This window comes from Hordeum vulgare, chromosome 5H (genome assembly GCF_904849725.1).
Source record: "Hordeum vulgare subsp. vulgare chromosome 5H, MorexV3_pseudomolecules_assembly, whole genome shotgun sequence".
In the NCBI taxonomy this organism is placed as follows: Eukaryota; Viridiplantae; Streptophyta; class Magnoliopsida; order Poales; family Poaceae; genus Hordeum; species Hordeum vulgare.
The window spans coordinates 224,729,361-224,736,554 of NC_058522.1; positions in this window are offsets into that span (position 1 = coordinate 224,729,361).

Genomic DNA, 7,194 nt, shown 5'->3' on the forward strand with positions numbered 1-7,194 from the left:
GCTCGAGTAGAGACATTTACTATCTCACCCGAGGAATGGGTAAGCTGGACATTTCTAGATTGAGTATCAATCTTGGCATAGTGAGCTGACATCCAGTCCATGCCCAAGATGATATTAATATCCGAAGATTTCAATGCTATCAATGAGGCTAGAAAAACTAGCCTGTCTACTAGAATTTCATTGTCATAGGTTATCCTAGAGGTTTGCCATTTACTACCAGGGGTTTGAACAACCAATGGAATTGGCATATCACAAAAAGACATGTTATGCAACTGTGCATAACTTTCTGAAATGAAGGAATGAGAAGACCCAGTGTCAAAGAGAACGGACGCTGGGTGATGATTAACAAGAAGCGTACCCAGCATGACGTCGGGATCCTCTGCGGCTTCTTCTGCTGACACATAGTTCACACGGCCACGTGCAGGAGTTGGCTTCACATAAAAAGCTTTGCCCGACTTGGCTTGCCCGACGGACTTTCCGGGTTGCTTGGCACCCACATTCTGAGGACACTCACGGGAATAATGCCCTGGTTCTCCACACTTGTAGCATATCACCTGGTTGGCACGTGGTGCAGCATTGCTAGCTGGACCACCATAAGCTTTTGCTGGAGGGTTTGCCTGATTCGTCTGAGGCGCCACGTAGGATGGCCTCGGAGTGTATCTTGGCGGTAGAGAACTGTTTGGAACCCACAGCCTGCGTTTTGGAAACGCGGAACCAGAAGATGAGCCGAAGTCACGGGAGTGCTTCCTTGTGGCTTTGAAGTCAGAATGACCAGTCTCGGCACTGATCGCTTTGTTGACTAGGGCTTGAAAACTAGCACACTCATGGAGGCGCAGGTCACGACGGAGCTCAGGGCTCAGACCCTTACGGAATCTTGCTTGCTTCTTGGCGTCAGTAGACACCTCCTCTGTTGCATAGTGGGCGAGGTTACCGAACTCGCGGCTATAGACATCCACAGACAACTTGCCCTGAGTGAAGGCACAGAACTCTTCTCTCTTTCTGTCCATCAGGCCCTCTGGAATATGGTGCAGACGAAAAGCTGCGCTGAAGTGTGCCCATGTGGCCACTGGTTCAGCGGGACGCATAGCTTCAAAATTCTCCCACCACAGATTGGCGGGTCCCTCCAGGAAATACGCCGCAAAGGTCACCTTGTCGGCCTCAGACACATTCGCCGAGCGAATCTTGCGTGAGATGCTGCACAACCAGTCATCAGCGTCAAGGGGATCGACGGAATGATGAAACTTTGGAGGATTCAGCTTCACAAAGTCATTGAGGGACACTGCAACATTCCTAGGCTGTCGAGCCGTATTCTGCTCAATACGCTCTAGCAGTCGGTTGGTCTCCCTTTTGTTTCTTTCTGCTTCAAGCATCACTTCTACCAGAGAAGGTGGGTGAGGCAGGTCTTCCTGCGACGCTTGACTACCCTCACCTTGCTCATGAGCAGGGGCACGGTTCAACCTGGTGAACACCATCTTGACAAACAAACTCATAGCTTAGACCAATATCATATCAATACTAGCTATGGATTAAGAATGTACTGAACACACGGAATGCGGAAATGAATATCCGAACAACATGGTAACAAGCCACTGCTATATATACACCATGGTTCATACACATCCTTACATAGTTCAGTACAAACTTAACCGAAGAGCAAACTACTGAAATGGTGGAACTACTCATCAGAGGCTTACAAGCTTCCTATACATTATTTATCTAGGCCTCCGGAATTCATCTCACATTACTACCATACTTCACAAGTCACGTAGGACTGTGAATGTACGGCTACTACCATACTATCCTTCCGCTCACAGCTCAGGCATCCGCATAGAACATCTCATAGAGATTACCTCCATGACCTGGAAGCTCAACCTGCGGATCAGGAAACACTCTAGCCTGAGATCCCTGGGATCCATAAGGACACGGATGTGGCCTTGGTCCCCTGACTGGTGGTAAGAGGGGTCCCCGAAGAGGTGTGACTCCTCCTATAGCTGGCCAGTCAACATGGGCCGGAAGATGGGTCCTAACAGGGTTCAGCATCTCCATCTCTCCATACCCTGTCTGGACTACCGGTGCCAGCTGCGTCAAAGCTGTCCACAGACGTGCACGGGTAGCATAAAGCTCCATGCGGAGAGCACGAGCATCCTTGTCTCTGTTCTCTAGCATCTCAACAGTGGACTGCAGAAGTGGATCCTTCATAGAAGAATCAAAATAGACTCCACTGAGGTATCCCTCTTCACCGGACTGAGAGGCCGGAACATAGCAGAACTCTGAATTCTGCAACAGTGCATGTCTCGCTCTCATAATAGTCAGCATTGAATAGGCCGCATCTTGTAATGCCATGTCAACAGTGACCCCCAACCCATAGGACCAATGGATTGGCTCCTCAGCTCCAGGGTAGTCTGGAAATACCCTAACAGTGCAGATGTACTGGCTCTGGTTGAAGTCTCGGTACTGTTCCTCCACTGTGTACTCGGGGTACCAGCGGTAACCGCACACGGACATCACCCTGACCAGCATGGCCGTATGACCCGGTACATCAATGCACCTGGTCAGACGTACCACCTGACGAGAAGAACGGCCAGGCATCTGTAATAGAGAGTAATGCAAAAGCATTAGAGCTCCGAATGAAAAATTGGGCAGCATAACGGCTGTAAATGCTCAAAAACAAATTTTGAGACAACCCAAAAATGGAATAGCGTAACCACTCAACTATCAAGTTCAACTCTCTGATCATCAAACTTACTTCCTTTTTCCTAGGGATAAAAAAAACCCAATATCTCTCGACCCGTAGTCCTATAAGCTACCGATCAGAACACGAGCCTAGGAGAAGATGAGTAACCTAGTCCTTAATTCCCGCAGAAAAGACGAGGATGACCGGGATAGAATATCTTGAGAAGAGAACAAGAGTGTTACGTTCCCTTCCACAAACAATTCCCCTATATATAACTAAGAAATTCTAGACTCAACTTCGACCAGTTTGGCTTAGTAATCCTACAGTCAGTCAGGCTCTGATACCAACGCTGTCGGGACCCCGATCCTAAGCCATAGGAATCCAGCCTGTAACACATCGCATCTCTTTGTGGTCTCACGCATGGTTAACTCCACGGCTGCAGCCTTACCTTAGCCGGGACCGTTTGCGTCTTTTGACTCACGTATGCGATAGGTGTCGCTAGCAATCCAATGTCAAAGAACCCGGATCGACATGTCTAGTCATAAACCAAAGTGGTAGTTCCGCACAAGGACAGGCATACATGACCCAACAAAGCAGGTGTCGGTCACCAGCGAACGTAGACGAGTCGTAGCAAGCTACAAGGACTCCATTACGTCGCGTGACATTTCCCCAAAGGGGACAGACACAGCAGCTAAGAAGGACACATGTCGGTCAACCAATGTGTCCGGAGCAGTAGCGGACTACCAAGGCTCGTTGGATCACAAAGGGGCATTTCCTTGTAAGGAGTGCTACTAAAGTTCACGACTAGGTATTCGAACCCCATACATATCAAGTAAGACACACGTACGCATGGCATACCGATATGTATAGATACATCGATGGCATCACAACATAACCATAAACATACAACCTTTATTTAAGAGGCTCGGAAGAGCCACACTCATAACATTACACATTGAGGGTCTCATGACCCATAATAGCAGTCATACAATACAAGCCAGCGGAAGAGTTATAAACTGTCTGCGTACAGACAGGGCAACTAGAAGGCACATGGCCTGACTATACTACAGAGCCGACGTAGGGCCAGATCGTAGCTGGGACACCAGCTACTCGTCGTCGTCGATGTCTACGAAGAACCCTCCATTAGGGTCATTAGCAACCTCTGCAACATTTATTAAGCAAACATGAGTACGAAGGTACTCAGCAAGACTTTAGGATGACTAACTACTCATGCAAGGTATCAAAAGGTATTGTGGGGTTTCAGGCGGAAAGCCAGCATTTGACTCGTGGCTAGACAACTTGCATTTTAAATAATTTTGACAACTTGATTTCTCGCACACGAGTTCACTAACACCACAACAATACACTATCGTGGAATCATTCCGTCTCCGTACGGAAATGCCGTCCACGACACTCACACTTATCTTGACAATTTTATGAGTAGCCATTGAAGTTATCTATGAACAACATATGTCTCCAAGTAGTCCATATCCGCGGACGCGGCTATTCGAATAGATCATAACCCTGCAGGGGTGTACTTCGTCACACACGCTCTCGCCACTTATCTCCATGTGCACGTCATGCACCTCGGCAACCTTCAAGCGGAAGCCCAGCGAGGGAGTCGGCCACGACCGTTAACCACACTAGTACCTAGTCCACGATTATCGCCTATCTGAGAGTAACCCGTACGGAAGTCCGGCTGAGGTTTCCGCCACGGCCTCAAACGATGTGCGCAGGGTTCCCAAGCCCACCATCCGGGTGCCACTTGGTACACTGTGCCACTGCCTACCGCATCACGGCCCACCTCTCAGGTCAGCACCATGCACGGCCTCCAGCATTACTATAAACACCAGAAACTACTTGCAACTCCTGGACCGAGTACTACGCGATTAATAGGCCGAGCGGGGTCATATTTCAGGGCCCAGCATGTGGTAGTATCTAGTCTTGGATTACATACACGGAACTCAGTTCCTAAGGATGGTTCCAATGAAACAACCCGCCATGTACTCCTACACAGCCTTTCACCGGTACCTTTACCAAATCAAGATCAACACACAACCTTTGCTCACCGAACACATTCCACATTTCTGTTCATCTCCCAGATGACAGACCATACACAACTCTAAGCATAGCATGCATAGCAGGATAAGGCACATCATAGCTCAAGCAACTACCAGGTATGCTAGGTTGCAAGGTTCGGCTATTTACTGTGACAAGGTTAAGTCATGCAAAGGAAGTGGGTTCAACTATCGTGGAAAAAGCAGTTGAAGCATTTGATCCTAATGCAATAAATAGGTGCAGGAGCAAGAACATAGGAGTTATCGGGATGATCAAAAGGGTTGCTTGCCTTGTTGCTCAGAGGAGGAACGATATCCGTCAGACGGATATTCGGTGGAATCCGGGGGTGCGGAGCCTACCGAAATGAATGGCAACATTCAATAACAATCATATGCACTCAAAATGATGCATGAGCATGGCATGAGAATGCAAGGTGATAAGTTATTATTTTCAACATGTAATAGGTTTGGAGTTGATTTGAATCACATTCGAATAGCAATTCAAACGGGTATTCTCGGATATCGGTTTAATTGATTCGACCTGATGCTCGGTTCATCTTGATGTTAACATGCATGAATTGTCTTGTTATGATACTGATTTGTACTTAGGGCAGTGTGTGATCATTGCATATATAATGAAATTTGAATATTTTTGCAAATTCCATTTATAAGGTGATTAAAAGAATTGAATTATTCCTTATTTCACAATTTAGGGTTCTGTAACTTCTTCAAACATAGTTGAAAATAGCATAATCAGAATCCTTGAATTTTTCTGATACTTTTTCATATATAAATTATTTTCATTGGAGTTACAGATTAATTTCTATGATTTTTACAACTTTTAGCAATTTCCTGAATTAGTTTTAAACTGGAAATTCTATTTATTGCGTCAGGCTGACGTCAGCAGGTCAGCCGACCTGTGCAGGTCAAACCTGACAGGGGGGCCCCACTGGTCAGCCTCTCTGGGACTAATCCCGCGCTGACCAGCCCCTAATTGGGGTTTGACCAGGCGTGGGGCCCTCTGGCAGCGACTGAGGGGAGGGCGATTACGCCCTAATGGTCGGCCACGTCGACGGCCACCGGAGGGTGGTCGCCGGTGACCAGACCCGCGGCGGAGGGCTCGCCGGAGGCGACCTAGATGGCGCTGCACAGCACCAAAACGCACACGGTTCGCAGCTACAGCATGCTCGCGAAGTGGCCGATCTGGCAGGACTATCTGGGGAGGCTAGGGTCGCCGGAAGAGGCATCAGCGACGAGCCGGAGCGACGGCCAAAGCTCGGGCGTCATCGGGGGCTTTGAATCAGAGGGATCTACGCTCGGTTCTTAGCTGCTACGGCATCTACGCGTCGTCCTGGAGCTGCTGGTGCCCTCGGAAGGACGAGCTGAACATCGGAGGGCTACCGGCGACGAGCGGCAGCGGCGGTCCTCGTCGGGCTCCGGTGGAACTAGAGCTAGAGGAGAGGATCGAGGGGGGAAACTTAGGGGAAACGACTGCATGCTCACGGGGAGTGCAGAGCAGAGCTTAGACGGCTCGGGGAAGGCCTGGGGGCGACAAATCGACGGGAGAGGTCCGGCGGCCGGAGGTGGAAGACGACGGCGTTGCGGGCGTTGCAGGGCTCGAGGAAGCTTCGGCTTCTACAGAGACGACCAGGGCGACGAGGCGGAGCTAATGGCGTGCTCTAGGAGGGGATCCTATGGCCAGGGGCACGGGCAGCTCGAGCTTGAGCTCGGCTCTAATGGCGGCAGCAAGGAGGGGGAGGAGATCCGGGCGGAGGAGGAGAACCGAGGCGGGGAATGGATAGGGGAGGCTCTGGGGAGCTTATCCCCGTCGTCGCCAGCGCGAGGCGGCGGCCAAGCAGGCACGCAGGTGCGTGGCCGCGCCGGAGGAGGCGGCGGCCACCTCCTGCTGCCTACTGGCGCGAGGGAGGGGACGAGCGGGGAGATGGGCCGGGCCAGGCTTGGGCGACAGGTAAGCTTTTCCCATTTTCTCTGTTTTTGTTTTTCTGTTTTGCTAATTATTGTATTGCTAATTAATTCAGCTCCAAAACAAAAATTAAAAACTATTTTAGACCTCCTGAAATATTTGTTATAATATCCCAACTCATTTCCAAGGGTTTCAACATTTTTGGAAAATTATAGTTTCTAATTTCAATTTTTTTAAATTTGAAACCAGTGGCTTTTGCATTTATTTAAAATGCTTAAAGTGTCAAGAAAATAGTTTTCTCCAATGCTCATTTACTTTCATGATTTATCAGAAAGTTTGAACATTTCTTGAGGCCATTTTGGGTTCATTGATTTTGAACTAGTTTGAGATTTCCTTTAATTGAAATGGTGGCTAGGGTTTTGAGTTTTTCCTTTGCCACTTTGTTGTTTTTGTTGAAACTTCTTAGATGCAAATGCAAAGAAGCCATGGGCACAATGCTATCTTGCTTAAGGGTTAGGGATGTGACAGCTGGCCCATGG